Here is a 20,768-nt window from a genome sequence, read left to right on the forward strand (position 1 = left end):
AGAAAATGTTTTCACGTTTCCCATGTCAGTTGTCACGCTTCTCTATGAATGAAAAGCACTTGAATCAGGACCAGCCCTAATAGGGAAGTGCGGCTTTGATGCAGTACCATTTTTCTCATTACGACACAGTTGTCACTCCTCATCCTCAGACAACAGCATGAGGCGTTCAGGCAGCCGAGGAGCTGTAAGCTAGGGACAGGTGGAGCAGCTGACAGTCAGAGAAGCAAATGTCTCAGAAGGGCACTGCTGCTGCTGGTTAAAGAGCGACGCCCAGAGCACTTTGCTGACTGGCCGTGAGAGCAGGGGTGGCCATGAGAGCAGGACAGAGGGGAGATTCAGAAAAACAAAGTTCATTACACTCACAGGTCTTAGGAGAGGCACAGCAGGGCCACGTGGAAGATCACCCACGTGGTCACAGGCAGAAGAGAGGAGGAAAGGATGGGCCTCCATCTTTATCGATGTGCGGAAAGCAAGATAGGGCAGGTAAAGAGTCAGCACTGGCTGATTTGAAGTATTTCCAAGGGCCTTGGACTAATAGGGATGGTCCTCTAGCTGCCTGGCACCTGGCCTTGGGATGAGGAAAGTAGAGGTATATTGTACCTGGGGTGTATGGACCAGATAGAGGTGCTGCTGCTTTACCTGGTGAGGGCTTCCCTGGTGGATCAGCTGGTGGAGAATCGCATGCAATGTCGGAGGCCTGTGGGGCTTGATCTCTGGGTTGAGAAGATCCTTGGAGAAGAGAACGGCTACCCACTCTGGTATTCTGGCCTGGAGAACTTAGAGTCCATGGGGTCTCAAAGAGTTGGACACAACTGAGCAACTTTCACTTACATAACAGAGGCATGCTTGCACTGGAGCCTCTGCTAAGGTTCTAAGAACTAGCTTGCCTCAGAAGGGGCCATTTCTCCACAGCCAGAAAGATTTTTTTTTTAATGTGTCAAAGTATAATAATATATAGAAAAATTTTAAATATATACAATACCTGACTTTGAAATGAGCCCAATTAAATAAGAAAGAGACAAAGAAAGAGAAAACTTAATTTATCTTTATACAAAAATAGTAGTAAACGATGGTCACTTTTCAGGATGGTCACTTTTAAGAAAACTGATGCTGATTTGTGCCCCGTCACAGATTTTTTTTACACAGCAACAATATATAGGATGATAAATCAGCAGAAAAGCCAAATCAGGCCTTGGAAGCCCTACAGTCTCAGCTTCACTGCTCTCTCACTCTTGAGCTATATTTCAAAAACCCAGTATTTATTCCCTTCCTCTTACACAGCATGAAGGCCTAGACGTGTCATCTTTATTTCTATCTAGAAGAGGCCACAGTGCGAGGACCAGTCCTTACAACACACAGATTTAGCCTGGAGGCATCTCTGGCTGAGGTCCAGGCCGTCACGGAGAAAACAGAGCAAGGAGTCTATGAGGCCCACCCTGGCAGGACGCCAGGTGCTGAGTCCTGCTTGGCTCTGGGGCCTCAAGGTGCGGATGACTCCTCAAAGCAACAAGGAAAAGGACTAGCTATGTTCACATATTAAAGGATGCCAAAAACCACAAAGATTATGTTTCCAAAGGGATAAAAATCCTTGGAAGATGTTTCACGGCTAGGTGGCCACACAGATTGGTTGGTACCAACCCCCTGCCTGGTTACACCTATAGTCCAAGGAGTTTTGAGCAGCAGTTGCTTTTGTTTTCCAAAGTGCCCCAGTAAGCCTGTATTCAGATTCTAGCTCCAGCATTTTCCAGGACAACCAGGGCGAGTTGTTTGACCTCTATCAGTTCTATCATACATAAGTGGGGACGGTGGTGCACACCTCATAGAGAGGCTGTGAGAACTATACAGATTAATGCCTATGAGATGCTTCGAACAGTGTCTGGTAATTAGCCAGTGCTATGATTTTTATGTTCTGGCATTTATGTTGTGACTCAAAAGATAATATGAAGTGATTTCTTACATTTTGGATCCATCACTAGACATCTGCCTACAAATGTCAGGTAATTATCAGACGATATTATCTCTAGAGAGAATATACATTGTCATTGTGTGTAATTTTTTGGCCTGGGATAAACAGGAAAGTATCAGAAGAATCTTTGTAGTTGGAGTTTTGCATATAATAAATAAATGTAAAATGCACTATTTATTCAATATGAAGATTATTTTTTATTGGACAAATCTCTACTCAGAAGATCACTTGCAATCAATGTGGTATAAATGTTTTGTTTTCCCCCACCCAACAAATAATAGGTTTTTCAAATAATGAGGTTTAGAATCATTAAAATAACACTTATAAATATGCATATAACTCACATGTATATTCCCTGGTGACTCAGATGGTAAAGCATCTGCCTGCAATTTGGGAGACCCAGGTTCTATCCCTGGGTTGAGAAGATCCCCTGGAGAATGAAATGGCAACCCTCTCCAGTACTCTTGCCTGGAAAATTCCATGTATGGAGGAACCTGGTGGGCTACAGTCCATGGGGTTGCAAAGAGTCAGACACAACTAAGTGACTTCACTTGCAGGTTAAATATCAGGTTTTAATACGTGTGTGCATGTTCATGTATAAATGGCTTAATTCATAAAGAAAGATATTGATAGTTAAAATCATATTACAATTAAAAGACACTTAAAGAAAAGGGTAAAACTAGCTACAAAATGACAAAAGGCATGGAAGGTGACAGTATCAAGAATACACCAAGTCATACAAATCAACAAGGAAAAAATAAAAAAATGGGATAAAGGAATAATTATTTTATACAAAAGAAATACATCTGGACAATAAACATGAAGTTAATCTCAGGAAAAATCTTGACAATGCATATCAGATCACAATACCGTTTTTCAAAATTTGTTTTGAAACTATTGCTGATGCCTTCAACGATTCACCAAGGGCTTGGGAAGCTGATAACAGAAATAACAAACACAATTTTTAAAAAACTAGAGAAATTATTTTCCTTTCTTTTTCTTCTTGCCAACAACCTTTATTGTGTGAGTCACTAACTGCTGCACAATTACTTTGCTTTACAAATTACAAATTACTCTATTTACAAATTACTTTGCCGACAAAGGTCCATCTAGTCAAAGCTATGGTTTTCCCAGTAGTCATGTATGGATGTGAGAGTTGGACTATAAAGAAAGCTAAGTGCTGAAGAATTGATGCTTTTGAACTGTGGTGTTGGCAAAGACTCTTGAGAGTCCTTTGGACTGCAAGGAGATCCAACCAGTCCATCCTAAAGGAAATCAGTCCTGAATATTCATTGGAAGGACTGATGCTGAAGCTGAAACTCCAATACTTTGGCCACCTGATGCGAAGAACTGACTCATTAGTAAAGTCCCTGATCCTGGGAAAGATTGAAGGCAGGAGGAGAACGGGGCAACAGAGGATGGGGTGGTTGGATGGCATCACTGATTTGATGGACATGTGTTTGAGAAAGCTCTGGGAGTTGCTGATGGACAGGGAGGCCTGGCATGCTGTAGTCCATGGGTTGCAAAGAGTCAGACAGGACTGAGCGACTGAAGTTCTGCACATGCCACGTGCTCCATGTTCCTAGTGATAAGGAAAAATCAGGAGAAGTATAATGTTAAATTTTAAAATATAAGCACATTTCCATTTGTTTAAATAATCAGAAAATGTATGCACAAAATTTCTTTTTAAAAGACTCAAGAAACTTTTGAAATTTGTTCATCTAATTATGATTCAATTCAGTTGCTCAGTCGTGTCCAACTCTTTGTGACCAAATGGACTGCAGCATGCCAGCTTCCCTGTCCATCACCAACTCCCAGAGTTTACTCAAACTCATGCCCATTGAATCAGTGATACCATCCAACCACCCCATTCTCTGTCATCCCCTTCTCCTCCTGCCTTCAATATTACCCAGGATCAGGGTCTTTACTAATGAGTCAGTTCTTCGCATCAGGTGGCCAAATACTAGAGTTTCAGCTTCAGCATCAGTCCTTCCAATGAATATTCAGGACTGATTTCCTTTAGGATGGACTGGTTGGACCTCCTTGCAGTCCAAGAGACTCTCAAGAGTCTTCTCCAACACTACAGTTCAAAAGCATCAATTCTTCAGCACTCAGCTTTCTTTATAGTCCAACTCTCACATCCATACATGACCACTGGAAAATCATAGCCTTGACTAGACAGATCTTCGCTGGCAAAGTAATGTCTCTGCTTTTGAACATACTATCTAGGTTGGTCATAACTTTCCTTCCAAGGAGTAAGCGTCTTTTAATTTCACGGCTGCCGTCACCATCTGCAGTGATTTTGGAGCCCCAAAAATAAAGTCTGACACTGTTTCCACTGTTTCTCCATCTATTTGCCATGAAGTGATGGGACCAGATGCCATGATCTTATGGCAATTATGGAATTATGATTATCCACACTGAAATTAAAATGTTATAGAATAGCACAGCTTTAGACACACTATGCTCTGCACTTGGCAATTTTAAGTTTAAAATTGCTACTGTGACCAACCAAATTCCTGGAAATTGAACAAGAAATATTTAATTTAGAATTAAGTAAAAGTTAATGAAGTATCATGGGTAGACTAATATACAGAATATAAAGACATAAAGCTATAAATTTGAATCAACCTAACAAACCATTCATAAACCTGCAGCTAATTATTCACTCTACATAGTCGTTTAGTCGTGTCTGTCTCTTTGCGACCCCATGGACTGTAGCCCGCCAGGCTCCTCTGTCCATGGAATTAACCAGGCAAGAATACTGGAATGGGTAGCCATTCCCTTCTCCAGGGGATCTTCCTGACCTGGAGATTGAACCCATGTCTCCTGTATTGCAGGCAGATTCTTCACTGTCTGAGCCCCCAGGGAAGCCCCCTACACAGTACAGCACTGACTAATTCAAGAAATGAAAAAGCAGAAATGTTCTCTCCTAGAACTTTTGGAAGGTAATGACAACAGTCTTGGCATTTGATCATAATCTCCAAATTGGTGATGTCAAGTTCATCTGAGGAGCATAAGTGTATCTGTTTCTTCACACGCTTGCTCCTGCAGCCATGCTTCATAACTCATCTGTTTTAGCCAGAGAGCTTCCTCATTCAAGCGAAGCTTGGAGTGGTACATGTATAATGGAAGAGGAAAGAGGGCAAAGACCTATATCCCTCAATTTACACCAGAAATATTTATTCTCTATCCTCTACATGCCATCTACTGCGTTAGATGGTGGGAAAGAATGTGAGCGACATGGAGGACCAGATTACAGAGTGGTGTGTGTCCTGATACTGGAATAGACTAGGAGAGAATGAGTCTGGACACATGAAAACCAGTTAGGAAACTACTGCAGTAATCCAGGAAGGACACACTGGCCTGAACTAGGAACACGGGGAGAAGAGTGATATTCAAAAGCCTTTATAAGGTAGAATCAGTCGGATTGGTACCTGAAAAAGAAAATAAAGGTTCTTCTTGAGGAAGTGATATTTTAATCTTTACTCTGAGTATCTTCTACTTACAGGAATAGTGAGAAAGAATGTGCTGCCCAAGGCACTAATGTGTTATATAGCAAAGAAAAAAAAAAGGTATTCAGATATTTCTCCATCCAATGCCTATGGACAGACATGAAAAAAGGAGAAGCGAAAGTCGCTTACTTGTGTCTGACTCCTTGCCACCCCATGGATTATACAGTCCATGGAATTCTCCAGGTCAGAATATTGGAGTGGGTAGCCTTTCCCTTCTCCAGGGGATCTTCCCAACCCAGGGATCAAACCCAGGTCTCCCGTATTGCAGGCAGATTCTTTACCAGCTAAGCCATAAAGGGAATCCCTTAGTAAGTTTTAAGAGGTTTTAAATAAACTATCACACTGACTTTCAGATTGCAAAACACTAGATTTTTTTTTCTCTCTCAAAAATGTGATCTCCTCCTACCCACTACCCACCATCTACTTTGCTTCAGTAGTTTATGATTTCTTTTTTCTACTTTCTGGATTTCCTTTGTCTTTCTTAAAGTCTATTGGCCAGAACTACACTAGTCATGTATGGATGTGAGAGTTGGACTGTGAAGAAGGCTGAGCACCAAAGAATTGATGCCTTTGAACTGTGGTGTTGGAGAAGACTCTTGAGAGTCCCTTGGGCTGCAAGGAGATCCAACCAGTCCATTCTGAAGGAGCTCAGCCCTGGGATTTCTTTGGAAGGAATGATGCTAAAGTTGAAACTCCAGTACTTTGGCCACCTCATGCAAAGAGTTGACTCATTGGAAAAGACATTGATGCTGGGAGGGATTGGGGGCAGGAGGAGAAGAGGACGACAGAGGATGAGATGGCTGGATAGCATCACTGACTCGATGGACGTGAATCTGAGTGAACTCCGGGAGTTGGTGATGGACAGGGAGGCCTGGCGTGCTGCAATTCATGAGGTCGCAAAGAGTTGGACGTGACTGAAACAACAGCAGCAGTAGGTTGAGCATCCGCCCTATCCCCAGCAGATGTCCCCCATGCCTGCTACAGGGAGTCCCCAAGGTCCCCACTGAAGCTGCTGCACCCCATCCAAGGGGATTTGGGGTCCCCAGATTCATCGTTCACAGCCTCAAAACTCCTGGCCATAAAGGCAGACAGATATTCTGTGCTGTCCCACATCACAGTGAAGCTTGTGTTGGAGCAGTAGCCTTTAAAAAACAGTAATTCCTGTAGAAACGAATTACTGAGAGTGAAAAACGCTGTTAATAATACATTAAAATGAATCATCATATATATTTCTCCTCCACTAATTATGCAAAAGAATTCTTGTGTTTGTTACAATGTGCTTGTTATTATCAGTATTATCTTCAACACTCTACTTCTTTTGTGAAATTTTAAGCTAATTGTCCATTGTGAGTTATTTTTTTAACTAAAAAATATAATCCATAAACCTACTTAACTGAGTGTACAAAGTGTAATGCTGTTCAATATATTGAAAGCCAACAAGGAAGGGAGATATCCCTGTGAGCCTCTCTACTTCAGAGACGTCCCAGTATTCCCTCAGGAAATGCCACCTGGACCATGTGGGACTCAGGACTGGCTGATCAGGCATCCGTGTCAATTACTCTTTAAGACTGAAATTTTTCAGAGATACAAGTTAAACCCATTTAAAGATGAATACTGGCCAGCACCTGTCTTGCAGTATTTTGGTTTCTATATGAATCTCTATTGTACATACTCATCGCAGGGTTGTGTTTCTAGCACCGGCAAATAAGAAGCTATTGAAGTGTGAGGCTAAACACATATGGTTAGTGAGGTTATTGCTACTTTATGACTTTTTTCTTAATCCCTCAAGGAACTAAAAACCTCAGAATATACACATGCAGGTCCTATTATAGCTCTAGATCACTTTCCATTAAAGATGCCACAATACACTGGCATATACCTGAATCATTTTTGTTGGGTTAAAAATATTTAATATAAAACAAAATTGCAGTTCATAACGTGTACTTACCACACAAAGTATGCTTGACACTAGTTAAAATATATTCGCAGATTTGAAGAAATACTGAAAGGAAACAAGAAATCAAATTAATGATTACATGTTAGGTGGTTGGGAGATTGGTATTTTTCTTTTAGGTTTTCTTGAATACTGTTACACCGAATATTTTTAACAGTTTTTGATGTATATTACGCTAGATACAAACAGACAGAACTGCAACTCTGCTCGCGAGAAGATAGTTTAGGGCATGTCCTGGCTTGAGTAAAGTTTCTTAAACTATAACTAAAACCCTCAAGCTGATTAGAGCACAAGAATTAGGATTATACAGGAGCACTGCTTTCTGTGAAGGCTTTTCTACACCTGAAAGTTGAGGACCTAACTGCTGCTGCTGTCAGGTTTGTTTTTAAACTGCTGTATGGTGCTATAGGTATGTAAAAGCACCTATTATTATTCATCGATAAAAATGTGCTCAGGCTGAGTGCTTTTAAATATGCATGACCAAGTTCCCAATGTACTCTGTGGTCATTCACTGGCTATGTGGTAGCCGGCCTGCTGGTCTGTAGACACAGTCCAGAACTTGATATGGCACAGCAGGGAAACTTCAAGTTCAGAGCACTGCATCTGAAGATGGAGTGATACCTCACAGGGTCTGAAAGAATAAACGTGCTCTAAATGAGAACAAGAATGAGCAATTCTGAAGCTTTATTATTGAGAAAGGAGTGGGCTAGGATCCTATTACTGAGACAGGATCCTGGCTCGGATTGATTTTACATATACCAGAAGATGTTCCTGTACAATGATGTTTTTTCTCCTTAAAGCAAGCAGATGCCATGTTACACTTTGGGTTACAAAGGTGAGTTTTCATAGATATGGTGAAATGCTATCTTGGCTATGCAAGAAAGAAGAGGACTAGAGGAACCCATCTTCTTTAGATAAGACGCAGGTGACCTGCAATTTCTAAATTGAAACAAAAATATGCAAAAAACAGAGACCCTTCCTCCCATTCTTGGCAAGTTCAAAATAAGATTTGTTGAAGTTCAGCTGTATTTAGAAGCTATTGACAAAGACTGTGAGCTTCCAGAGATGTCCTTACGTCATGCATTTTCCAGTCAAGTAGGAGGTCAGTGACAACAGCCGACATGCAAGGCAGAGAGTGAAGAAATGGACCGCAGAAGAGAGACTCAAGTGTGTAAGAAAGGGAGATGCCTGGCTGAGAGGATCAGGAGAGACTTTGTGGAGGACACAGAATTTGAGATAGACTGCAACAGGAGGTAAGGCTTCAACAGACTGGATATAAAGGAGGTTTTTCTGCAGATAAGAACTAAACAAAGGCAGAGAGACAAGACTACAGAAGTCAGGCTGGGAGAAAGGTCAGCAATGGACCATAAAGCCCACATAGGGGAGTGAGAGAAACATGCTACTTACAGCGAGAGCACATGTCCAGACCACAAACTGAATGCAGCTACCCGATGATTTATTTGACCTGGTTAGTGTTTAGCTTTGTTTTCTAACTGCAGAAAGAGAGACACAGAAAGAGGGAGAGGGAGTGAAAGCTAGCTGTAATGAAGCAGCTACCAATATTTTAAAAATGGGAGCTGCTGCTGCTGCTGCTGCTAAGTCGCTTCAGTCGTGTCTGACTCTGTGCAACCCCAGAGATGGCAGCCCACCAGGCTCCCCCGTCCCTGGGATTCTCCAGGCAAGAACACTGGAGTGGGTTGCCATTTCCTTCAATGCATGAAAGTGAAAAGTGAAAGTGAAGTCATTCAGTCGTGTCCGACTGTCAGCGACCCCATGGACTGCAGCCTACTAGGCTCCTCCGTCCATGGGATTTTCCAGGCAAGAGTACTGGAGCGGGCTGCCATTGCCTTCTCCAAAAAATGGGAGAATTACATATAAAAGTCTAAGAGTTTGGCTTCTCTTGAAAAAATCTAAAGTTCTGGCAACAACATTGGGCCTGCCTTCCGACAGGTCAGTGGAGAGAGCAGAAGTGGACCCCTGGACAGAGTACAGATCCTACTGATGCCTTCAGGTTCTCATACTTCCTGTTGTCTCTGCGAGTGTCAGTTGCCATTTATTATGTCCAGGCTGGCATGCGGTTGTTGTTCGTAGTATAGATGAAAGCTCTGCTCAAACCTTGCTTCATATATGTCTGATGAGGGCAGGTGTTTGAGGTTTGTTTGTTTTCTAATCTCTATCAGAAAGGAAGACTGGTTTGATCCTAAAGAAAATCAACTCTGAATATTCATTGGAAGAACTAATACTGAAACTGAAGCTCCAATACTCTGGCCACCTAATGTGAAGAGCCGACTCACTGGGAAAAAAATCCCTGATTCTGGGAAAGATTGAGGACAGGGGGAGAAGAGGGCAACAGAGAATGAGATGGTTGGATGGCGTCATCAACTCAATGGACAGGAGCTTGAGCAAACTCCAGGAGATAGAAAAGGACAGGGAAGCCTGGTGTGCTGCAGGCCATGGGGTCTCAAAGAGTCAGACGTGACTTAGCAACTGAACAATAAAGGAAAACACTGACTATCAGCTAGAAGCATCTGTTCTTCATTTGGTAGCCAGTGATGAAGCTATGAAATATTCTGAGGATTTAAATGACTAATTGGAGTTGTGATTTAAGTTTAAGCTAGAAAAGGAAAATAAAATTAATTGCAGAGGAAAAAGAGAGATTGTAAAAAACAACACTAAATTAGAGACCAATTTAGCATTCAAGTAAGAGGTAAAGATAGTTGGGGTTTTGGGGCATGAGGGGCAACAGAAAAAAAAAAAAACTCCTGTCAGAGATGCTGCAGAGAAAGGACCAGACTACTGAACTGGAAAAAGAGATGGTGAAACAGCAAGCCATTAAAAATGACACTGAGATCTCAGGCCAGACTAGGATGGTGGTTCCACTAAAAGAAACAGAGTTGAGTAAAATCTGGAGCTGTTGCCGATTTTCCCAAGGGGGATTATCATTTGCTTTGGAGTAAGGTGGGTTTGTGTTGCCTGGTAAATATCCTAGAGGTGCAGTGGTTTCTGAAAGCCAACATAGCTTGGGTTTTGGAATCAGATAGAGCTCAGATTAATCATCTATAGAAGGACAATACTAGATCTTACATTCCTTGAGAGGCCTAACTGGGGAAATGTGTAATGTACAATGAAGTGAAGTGAAAATTGCTCAGTCATGTCCGACTCTTTGCAACCCCATGGACTATTCCATGGAATTCTCTAGGCCAGAATACTGGAGTGGATAGCCTTTCCCTTCTCCAGGAGAACTTCCCAACCCAGGGATCAAACCCTGGGTCTTCTGCATTACAGGTGGATTCTTTACCAGCTGAGCCACAAGGGAAGCCCAATATACAGTGACTGCTGACCAAAACAATGGTTATGTATTTGATTTGAGAATTAGCCATGTTAGCTCATGGAAGCTGTGAGAATGAACAAAATAGACAGACAACTGGGGAGCGTGTGACATGGACGCCACTAAGAGGACAACTAGAAGTGCAGCGATGACTAAGTCACCCACTTGCAATTCTGCAACAGACTAGACAGAGGAGACGGCGTATTGTGAAGTACTTCCTGAAATTAAAAAATATTTTGTCAAAATATCTTGTGTGTGTATGCTCAGTAATGTCTGATTCTTTGCAACACCATGAACTGTAGCCCACCATGCTCTTCCGTCCAGGGGATGTTCCGGGCAAGAATACTGGAGGGGGTTACCATTTTCACCTCCAGGGGATCATCCCAACCCAGGGATCGAACCTACATCTCCTGCACTGGCAGGCGGATTCTTTACCACCGAGCCACCTGAGAAGCCCCAAATATTTTACACTAGGTTAATTTAGAGACACAGTCACTAAGTCGCTTCAGTCGCGTCTGACTCTGTGTGACCCCATAGATGGCAGCCCACCAGGCTCCTCCATCCACGGGATTTTCCAGGCAAGAGAACTGGAGTGAGGTGCCATTGCCTTCTCCATAGAGACACAGGACACACCTGGTATTAGTAAATCTAACATTTGTATTTTCAACCTCTCACAAAATTCACTGGTACTCAGACCAAAGAGAAAACTAGCTAGCTAGTGAGTAGGCCTGGCAAAGAGTCAGCATTTTGTAAACATTCTTATTTAAAAATAAATAAATACACACACACACATATGTATGCATATAGCTCCATTTCCAGTGTCTCTTCTCCAAGATACTGAACCTTGGAGTTGGAAATAGAAGCCAATGAAAGCACAGCTTGTCTGTAAGATGAGAATGTTCAACCCAGCTGTGACTTAGTGTCTTAGAATGATATAAATATTTTACACAGAAATAAAAGCAAGGAATAAACAGTTTTCACCTGTACTCCAGTCAGAGTAAAAATCGGTCACTGAGAGAAAACTTTATCGAAAGTTGAAAAGATTGCTAAAACTGTTGAAAGTTGTAAAAACATCTCACTTGTTAATTTAGGAATTCATAAGATGTCATGTGTGAAGGCTGTGCAATACTGGGTTACGGGCATGTCTTTAATAGGTCTATTAGAAAGAAATAATCTTCAAAAGGACAATTGATAATTAGGCAGGGAAATGGGAATTTAAGTCGCAGTTTGCCAGATGGCCACTCACTTCACCCTGCCACATAAACAAGCCTTGGCAATTACATCACTAAATCAGTCCTTAAGGCATAGGAAAAGGAGGTTATTGGATTAGACTAAATAATTTCTAGTTTTGTGAAATTTCCAGATCTGACAATTTAAGATACTCTATAGAAATGGTCCACTTTTTCTTTTTTTAATGCTCCTCAAAAATGTATGTTTGGGATGAGTAAGTGTCTTGTCTGACTTCATAGAAGACCTTGATTTCTGTTCATTTCCCTGAGTACTAGGTTCCAGAATGACTGATAAAAATGAGCCCTCAGGTGAAGGCCATCTTCCAAGGCTTCTCATCAGGCTATGCCTAGAGATTGCTTCTTAGGAACAAGATATGACTTTGAAGAATTTCTAAGTAGTCAAGAGAAATCACCAGGGACCTCTTTCGGTTGCTCCTTGTACAGAGTTTTAGGGTCATTGCCTTCTACTGGTTTCTCAAGAGGGACCAGCATTTCTGTGGATTTTGCTGTTTGTCAGATTCCCTTATTCAAGCAAGAGGCAGTGATACAAAGTTTCTCCGAAACTCAAAACTGCCTTAAAATGGAATAATCTCTTTTTGTGGCTCAGATACTGTTCTTAACCAAACCTCCTTAGAGGAGGACACACAGATTATGTGGGCCAGCGTTTAGCTTCCAGACTCATACCTGAATTCTGCTGGAAGAGGTCTAAATAAAACAAAATCCATCAGAAGTGCTTATCCTCAAAAGATACACTGATTGTTCTTCTTCAACTGAATTCTGTTCATCCTGATATACTGAAAAGAGGTTTGTAGTAAGAAAAAATATTTTAACTATATTTTTTACAACTTCTAAAACTGAGGAACTAAACATGCACTTTGAGATATTTGACCTAAATTTCTTTAGTTTTGACTGATTTTTAGAATATACAATTATAGGGCAAATCTCCCTTCTTGGTAGCTTTCACTACAAGAATATTCCCAGTCTGTAAAGCTCTGAACTAAAACCATTCAATATCAGATTCGGAAATCTGCTGTACTAGCTGAATCTGAACAGAATTATGTTCAAAAGACAAAACATTTTATTGACTTGGAGAGATTACAAAGCATGCCAAACATATTTCAGGCAATTAAGCTCATAAGAAGCACATCCAGAATATCAAGAATTTGCAAAACAGAGAGGCATACTCTTTCTGATGACTTTATGGCATGTACTTTTCACAAGTTCTATTATTCCTTCCCTGGGAATGAAATGTTCATAATGAAACTGGATAATCAGAATTACTCTTTACCTAGGTCCCACAGTACTTGTAGGAATTTTTAGAGTAACATCTGAGAATGGTGATGTTACTAAATATTCCAAGATGAGCACCCTCTAATTTTAATATTTATTAAACTGAACTAGTTGGAAGCACTTTGTTTTCTCTTGCTTCTGAAGCTTATTATATTCATTACCTCACTTCAATCAGGCTCTGGATGACTTGTTTCTATTGTAGTTAGACCCTTTGTAAGAATAGTTTAATCATACTAATAAGTATTGGCCTGATTCTCCCTTCTCTATGCCCATGTAACTTCCAAAAAGTAAAACCCTTTTTAAAGTGCTTTAACCTTGAGAATTAATATGCTGTTTATGTGGGAATATCCGTATATCCTAATGATTGTCTCTTTGTTGCTATTATTATCTTCTCCTCAAAACAGAACAGTGCATGCCATGCCCATCATTTTCAGAGAAGAAATTTCCAGAAAGTACTTAATGGTCCAATTGGAAAATGTTCTAACAATACAGCCTTTTTTGGTTCTTCAATTTACTACAGGTGGATAATCTCTGAAAAACCCAAGACAGTGAACAGATTGAATCACTTGTAACAATTTGATTCTTGAATGAATTCCAAAGTACTAAGAGTGAAGCTGTTCTGCCTTAAAATAATACCTCAAATAAAGATTAAATAATTTTTTTGTTGAAAATTGGCCCAAAGTACTGGAAAATTGTGTGCTTAGAAAACCAAATTCATTATAAGATGAGCATTTGGGCATTAGTTACACTGATATTTCAACTGGCGTTTTTATAAATTTGGGGATAGGGGATATCTCTTAAAATCTTACCTTGGTATGCTAACATTCTCTAAAAGAAACACAATTCTAATAAATCAAGAAATTAAGACATAGCTGGAATATAAAGGGGCTTTAAAAAGACAAGCTGCAAACTTTCAACTCTGAATACAGTAAGGTATTATAGAGGGGTCTCAGAATTCTCCTTTGGTATAACATCATCACCACCATGATACGACTGTTCTAAATTTAGTACTAATTACTGTTTTAGGCTGAATTTGCCATCAACTAAAATAAAGGCCAACAAAGTAAAAGTGTCTATATGGCTTTAAAAGACAGCATGTGTTCTATTAAATTGTAACACATGACAAAATCAATCAAAATGTAAAGCTTGCCCAACTAACATGAAATCTCAGATTTGATTTCAAAAACAATCCCTCTTTTTAAAATATGTACATTAAGATGTTTTCAAAATTTACATTAGATTTCCACTGTTGGTGAAAGTGAAAGTGAAAGTGAAGTCGCTCAGTCGTGTCCGACTCTTAGCAACCCCATGGACTGTGGCCCACCAAGCTCCTTCATCCATGGGATTTTCCAGGCAAGAGCGCTGGAGCGGGGTGCCATTGCCTTCTCTGCAGGACTGTTCTAAGATTACTAAAAAGATTCTCAGTGTCTTGATGATGTTTCTGCCTTCCACTCACCCAAACCTCATCCTCAGAGCTCATGTGACAATCTGCTACCGCTCATGTCCTCTGAGCCTCTCTCTGCAAATTCCTTTATGTTTAGATTTACTGTGAAAACCTTATTCTGATGCAAGCATAATAGGAAGGCACTGCACTGATTCCCCCATGTTGTATACCCCAACTCTCCTGCAGAAGCACAATCCTACCCACCCCAAACCTCAGTCATCCCTCTGACCTGACTTGTATTCCCTGAGCACAATCAAAACTACCTCTTACTTCTATGATTTAAATATGGCACATGTGAAAAAGAAAGATTACTGATTCTGGACATAAAAGAAATAGGGCTAGCAACAATGCCCAACAGATCAATAACAGTATATGACAAAAATGTGCTTTTTATAGTCATCCTGTGTCAAGGAAAACCATTCAATCGAGCCATCTCACTCCGCAGTGTGCCTAGGAAACGCTCACCATCAAAATCACAAGGGTCAGTGCCGATGGTAGAAACCCTGTAAATCAGCTCAGACTTTGTCCTAACTTTGGAGCCAACAGATTCTGGCCAAACTTTCACTGATGGAGAACATAAGCTATTGGAGAGGTGGCATAGAGATAATTTATACAGTTGCTTTGGAATTTAAACATTAGGGGAAAAAAAATAAAGATCAAAATTGGCACCTGTACTGTATAAAATGCATAGCTACATAAGAAAATCTCATCTTTTTTTTGTAAAAACTTCTGTTTCCCCAGTTGCACTGCTTGAAAGTGAATCTGTGTACCAGAAGGTTGTTCAGGATTATGAAACTTAATGCATTTTACCATAAGCAAATATAAACATTTTTAAGGAAAGCACAAGGCAAGAGACATGAAAGGCCATATGTTTTCAATGCTCTCCGTGTCAAAACAATACCAGTCTCCAAAAAATAACTGCTAGTCATATTGAATTATTTTGCCAGATATCTTCCAAAAGTTACTTGGAAGAAAGTACAGTGCACTCTATGTACCATGCAATGAATAAAAATAGATTTCCCCAGACCAAACATATTACATTCATGAATTATCTTGTTAGCTGTAAAACTTCATAAGATTTCTGAGTTTACTGCACCTGGGTTAGTGGCAAAGGTAAAAACGAGGTAAGAGAAAACAGCGGCTTATCTGGAAAATGTTTCTCAACAAGCTACGTAAACTCCTTTAGTTAAGCCAATCAGTTCAGCTCAGTTCAGTTCAGTCTCTCAGTCGTGTCCGACTCTTTGCGACCCCATGGACTGCAGCACACCAGGCTTCCCTGTCCATCACCAACTCCCGGAGCCTACTCAAACACATGTCCATTCAGTCGGTGATGCCATCCAACCATCTACAGAAAATAGGGTTTCCCCCGAGGCTAAGGTTATTATTTTTTCTCCTTCTACTGAGAGCCTTAAACCTTTCACAGGTTCATGCCGCCCTTCCCCTGTTCTACTTTGAAGTTCAAACACACACAGTGAACAAGAAATCTACCTGCTAAAATGTACGCTGGGGTAAAGGCACTTTAAGCAGCCTTTCAATTCTAACATTTCACAGCCACCTTTTTTTTTTTTTTTTAATTTTTAGTTTTTTATTTTTTAAATTTTAAAATCTTTAATTCTTACATGCATTCCCAAACATGAACCCCCCTCCCACCTCCCTCCCCAGAACATCTTTCTGGGTCATCCCCATGCACCAGCCCCAAGCATGCTGCATCCTGCGTCAGACATAGACTGGCGATTCAATTCACATGACAGTATACATGTTAGAATGTCATTCTCCCAAATCATCCCACCCTCTCCCTCTCCCTCTGAGTCCAAAAGTCCGTTATACACATCTGTGTCTCTTTCCCTGTCTTGCATACAGGGTCGTCATTGCCATCTTCCTAAATTCCATATATATGTGTTAGTATACTGTATTGGTGTTTTTCTTTCTGGCTTACTTCACTCTGTATAATCGGCTCCAGTTTCATCCATCTCATCAGAACTGATTCAAATGAATTCTTTTTAACGGCTGAGTAATACTCCATTGTGTATATGTACCACAGCTTTCTTATCCATTCATCTGCTGATGGACATCTAGGTTGTTTCCATGTCCTGGCTATTATAAACAGTGCTGCAATGAACATTGGGGTACATGTGTCTCTTTCAATTCTGGTTTCCTCGGTGTGTATGCCCAGAAGTGGGATTGCTGGGTCATAAGGTAGTTCTATTTGCAATTTTTTAAGGAATCTCCACACTGTTCTCCATAGTGGCTGTACTAGTTTGCATTCCCACCAACAGTGTAGGAGGGTTCCCTTTTCTCCACACCCTCTCCAGCATTTATTGCTTGCAGATTTTTGGATCGCAGCCATTCTGACTGGTGTGAAGTGGTACCTCATTGTGGTTTTGATTTGCATTTCTCTAATAATGAGTGATGTTGAGCATCTTTTCATGTGTTTGTTAGCCATCCGTATGTCTTCTTTGGAGAAATGTCTATTTAGTTCTTTGGCCCATTTTTTGATTGGGTCGTTTATTTTTCTGGAGTTGAGCTGCATAAGTTGCTTGTATATTTTTGAGATTAGTTGTTTGTCAGTTGCTTCATTTGCTATTATTTTCTCCCATTCAGATGGCTGTCTTTTCACCTTGTTTATATTTTCCTTTGTTGTGCAGAAGCTTTTAATTTTAATTAGATCCCATTTGTTTATTTTTGCTTTTATTTCCAGCATTCTGGGAGGTGGATCATAGAGGATCCTGCTGTGATTTATGTCTGAGAGTGTTTTGCCTATGTTCTCCTCTAGGAGTTTTATAGTTTCTGATCTTACATTTAGATCTTTAATCCATTTTGAGTTTATTTTTGTGTGCGGTGTTAGAAAGTGATCTAGTTTCATTCTTTTACAAGTGGTTGACCAGTTTTCCCAGCACCACTTGTTAAAGAGATTGTCTTTACTCCATTGTATATTCTTGCCTCCTTTGTCAAAGATAAGGTGTCCATATGTGTGTGGATTTATCTCTGGGCTTTCTATTTTGTTCCATTGATCTATATGTCTGTCTTTGTGCCAGTACCATACTGTCTTGATGACTGTGGCTTTGTAGTAGAGCCTGAAGTCAGGCAAGTTGATTCCTCCAGTTCCATTCTTCTTTCTCAAGATTGCTTTGGCTATTCGAGGTTTTTTGTATTTCCATACAAAGCTTGAAATTATTTGTTCTAGTTCTGTGAAAAATGTGGCTGGTAGCTTGATAGGGATTGCATTGAATTTGTAAATTGCTTTGGGTAGTATACTCATTTTCACTATATTGATTCTTCCAATCCATGAACATGGTATATTTCTCCATCTATTAGTGTCCCACATGGAAAACCCTAAAGACTCCACCAGAAAATTACTAGAGCTAATCAATGAATATAGTAAAGTTGCAGGATATAAAATCAACACACAGAAATCCCTTGCATTCCTATACACGAATAATGAGAAAGTAGAAAAAGAAATTAAGGAAACAATTCCATTCACCATTGCAACGAAAAGAATAAAATACTTAGGAATATATCTACCTAAAGAAACTAAAGACCTATATATAGAAAACTATAAAACACTGATGAAAGAAATCAAAGAGGACACAGCCACCTTTTTAATCTGTATCGAAACACTGCTCAGCTGACCACAGGGATGGAGCACTGCAAAAGGTTTCCTAGCTTTAGTGTCTTTTCTCTGACTGCTCTTGCATCGCCATACCACTTTCCAAGAACTTGGCAAAAGAATCCTCAAAAAAATCTCCAAGACCATAGGAACAAACCACGCCCTAGAATTAGCCAGGGGTTCTCAAGCTGGGGAAAGAAAAGCAAAAGTAAAATGAAAGGACTCTGCTCACGATTCTGGCAAGACTAGCAGTCCCTTCCAAAACTTCCCTCCTGATGTTTTTGTACTTGGAAGGCGCCCAGTTTCCTTCCTGATCCCTTTGTTTATCAGAACCTACCACGTTACCAGAGGTTTCCTATACCTAACCTCTTCAACAATCTAATACATGTCTTGACACACCCAGTAAGCTAAATAATTTGCAGGGCTCAGTACCTAATGAAAATATGGGGGCACCTGGTTCCAAAAGCCGGTACAGTGTGTCCTTATAGATACTAAAACACAAAGCTTTTACCTCTCTTCCTTGGTCTCTCTCTCCGGTATGTTTCCTTTGAGCTCCCTGAAGCGCAGGAGTAAACGCGCAGCCGCCAGCCGCGCCCACCCCGCCTCACCTGGCACTTTTCACGTGGCGCATGCGTAGCTGCATGTGGGAGCTTACAGCTGCCAGGAGCGCAGCCACTCTGACCAGCCGCTTAGCCACACACCAGGCCTATTTTAGGGGCTGGGGTGTTGAGCCAGGCATCTTCCCTCTTCCTAGCCCAACACTCCAACCCAAATCCTCAGGAATGCACTTGTTACCTGGATTCCCAGTGGGTAAAAGGCTTGCCCCACCCTCAGCCCCTGCAATGCCCCGCTCTGAAATACCTGGGGCAGGAGAGACCCGCTCTGTGCCTGCGCCCAGACGCCTGCTAACAGAGGAGGTCCCAACTGTTGCTGATGGAGCTAGAGGGAGGCTAGCGAGGGCCCAGGAGCCAAGGCGGGACCTAGGAAACCATCTCAGACTGGTGGGAAGGCAGCGCAGAGGTCCAACTATGTCTCCATCCTCATATCTAGCTTCACTTACAGACCACAAAATCAAAGATAACGTTATTAAGGATTTTAGAATGATGACTACCATGAGTAAACCAGGCACAGGACCCTGCCGAATGCAAAGCCCTGTACGACTGCACTGGTCACGTGTCTGTGAAGCCTAGCACTGCCGTCACTGAGAAGACAGCCAAATATTAGTTCCTTTCTCGCCCTCAATCATTCCCTCACTCTAATAACACTGACCACCCCTTCCCATCCATGCCATAGAAGGGTTCTTTGACAAAAATATAGCAGATATAGAGATTTATTTTTTTAAGCAAATTAGGAAACTGACACAGAGCTTAAGTGACGTGCTAAGAGATAATCCACTTGGTATGTTTGTCTGTAGACCTAGATCTAAAACCAGGGTCGTTGATCTTCCTATTGTGTGCATCTGTCTGGAAACTAGAGTAGAAAATGCATAATGAACGCTTCCTAATAAAATATGTTTTATCTGACGATGTTATAACCCTATTTACCATTGACTTTTAGGGGAAAAAAAAAATAACCAAAACACCTTGGCTCTTCTAGCAGATGTTTAGGAAATATCCTTTTGTGTGTTACAGTTTTAATGAGAATGCAGTGCTTACTTAGTAGAATAAGTGTCTTCTCCAAGTTGGTTATCATTAACTTGTTAATTACTCATGTATGATATAATGCATAAAAGTGATTTATATTTTAGAAGACATGGCTAATTGTAAGTTTATTCTTGTAATAGTCTTGAAATGCATTGTAAATGTCATCCTGTAATCGTCTTGAAATGTATAAGCATGTCATTATATAAGCCAATATATTTTAGATGATTTTTGTTTTATTCTTTAAATAAATTTTTATCAAAACATAAAAAAAATCACATTATAGAAAATTTAGACTATGAGAAAAACAAAACAGGTCACCTATAATCTCTCCAGTCTCACACAACTCACTGTTTATTTTGGTGTATTTTCCTTCCAGTATTGTTGTATCAGCAACAATATGCAAACATACTACAGTGTTTTACTTAAATAAAAGGAAAATCTAAACCCCAAAATAAGAAAAGCCTCTCCACATGATTTTATTATTTTTTCTGAAGACACAGACATGGACTAAATACTTTGTAAAGACTGTTCTATATTGGAATTAAAATCATAACTCTTTAATCTGTAAAATACTAAAAAGAAAAGTAAAAATCTTCCAAAGCTGATCTGAGAAGAATCCCGTTCCCTATTTCATTTAATTCCCTCCCCTAGACTTACTCTTATAGTTTGGTGTATATCTTGCTTAAAATTTCACAAATCTACATTGGCATGTATAGAAATACATGAATTATTACAAATCTGAATTATACTGTACATACAGGTCTGTAACTGTATTTGTATATTCAATAGTTT

General features: G+C 40.4%; 1 long non-coding RNA gene across 1 annotated transcript in view; it reads right to left on the reverse strand.

Annotated features, from left to right (window-relative positions):
• Positions 1–2,139: 2,139 nt before the first annotated feature.
• LOC138433812 (uncharacterized) overlaps positions 2,140–20,768 on the reverse strand; it is a 50,458-nt gene continuing 31,829 nt past the window's right edge. The window contains exons 3-4 of the long non-coding RNA XR_011446576.1: positions 7,430–7,483; positions 2,140–3,548 (exon numbers count right to left, since the gene is read on the reverse strand). This is a non-coding gene — a long non-coding RNA (uncharacterized lncRNA). The remainder of the gene's footprint in view (positions 3,549–7,429; positions 7,484–20,768) is intronic.

This window comes from Ovis canadensis, chromosome 2 (assembly GCF_042477335.2).
Source record: "Ovis canadensis isolate MfBH-ARS-UI-01 breed Bighorn chromosome 2, ARS-UI_OviCan_v2, whole genome shotgun sequence".
Classification (NCBI taxonomy): domain Eukaryota; kingdom Metazoa; phylum Chordata; class Mammalia; order Artiodactyla; family Bovidae; genus Ovis; species Ovis canadensis.